Below are 1563 nucleotides of genomic sequence, written 5' to 3' on the forward strand. Positions count from 1 at the left end.
ATTGACACTGACTATAGCCAAAGGTCCCATGTGACCATGATGGTCCTGTAGAGGGGTTGGGGGAGATAAGGAATTCAGGGCAGTCTTGATACAGAGAATGAAAACCAGAAGGGATCTACTCTCTTAGAGACAGGTAAGAGATATTCCAAAATCACTCCCTGGCCACAATGCAGAAAGCTACTGAGTAGCCAGTCCTTATGCATGGCTTGCTATGGGCTTACACTGCCTTAGACACTTCTCATGCATTAATTCATCGACTCCAGGCTTGGCCCATCTCTACCTTAAAGAAGCTGCAAATTCAGTCCTTAACATCATGTACAGTCCCCTGGGCTTCAAAGTACTCAGAAACCCTCAATCCTGTCTGGGGCCGACTACAGGCTTTTAAAAATCCTAGAGGGCTGAAACAAAAAGGCTAAAAGAGATAAAAGTGGCTGGCTTGGGTAGAGGAGAGGTGAGGGCAGATATTTCAAGGTAAGCCTTTGGGTACTGTTTTGTTTTTTGTTTTGAAACTGTGCAGTTTAATTTGATAAAACATTGTAATTTTTGTTACTATTGTTGTTTTGTCTGTTGTTTGTTTAGAGCAAGTATTTTAAATGGTACAGAAGTGAAAGGAAAAACTACCACTACACTGCAACCAGTTTTTTTTTTTTTCTGCTTCATGGAAGTGGGTTCTGAACTCGGTTTTGAGGGCAGACTGCATCTTCATTTCAGAAACATGCACACATTTTCAAAGCCATTTGGGTAATGCAATGGCCAGTCCTGACACTGGCGGTTTTAAGCTCTCTTTGTTATTTCTTCTATTGACACCCGGCTTCTAGGTAAGCCCTGTGAGCCTTTATGCCTGGTGAGGGGAGATGAAGGCAGAGGTCAGTGTCCATCCATTTGCCAGATCTGTTGCCCCTAGTTCCTACGTGGACTCAGCTGTAGTCTCCAGGAGACACTCCAGGGCATGCTCCCCAGCCCCCAAAATAGGTGGTGCCAACTCTGGACCACAGTGCTGCACACCATCAGTCAACAGGTGGGCTGCAGAAGGGTATGTAGGTCCTTGGTACTGAGTTTGAAATAGGAACAGTTTTTGCCTCTGAGGTCTAGACATTCTTCTTCATTGCAATCATTGGAAATCAAAGTATGGTGCGACTCTAGGTGGAGAGACATTCCTACATGTCTTCAGGCCAGACAGCAGTCATGCTCTTTCTAAATCCCTAGAGGTGGCTTGAGAAAATTAGAGCAATTGGAGACATGATTGTGCTGTTTTCTCTTTCTAGCTGTGCTCTCCAGCCAGGAAAATTCAAAACAATGAGGCCAGGTGGTTTTTTCTGCCTCTGGTGAGAACCAGGAGATGGTAGGGGTGTGGAAAACAGTAATAATTTTCGTATCTGTTCCCAAAGTGACTGATATACTCAGTCTATTTTTCTATAACTGCAAGATATTACTGAGTTTTTCCCCCAGGATTTTGTCCTCTTGCTCTTTCTTCTTTCTTACAGCTTCAAGGGTTAGAGGGGAGGGGTCAGGTCATTTCTGAATCAGGCTCATTTCTGGAATCTTATTTCCCTTAACTCTAAT

Source organism: Cynocephalus volans, chromosome 10 (genome assembly GCF_027409185.1).
Source record: "Cynocephalus volans isolate mCynVol1 chromosome 10, mCynVol1.pri, whole genome shotgun sequence".
NCBI classification, from domain to species: domain Eukaryota; kingdom Metazoa; phylum Chordata; class Mammalia; order Dermoptera; family Cynocephalidae; genus Cynocephalus; species Cynocephalus volans.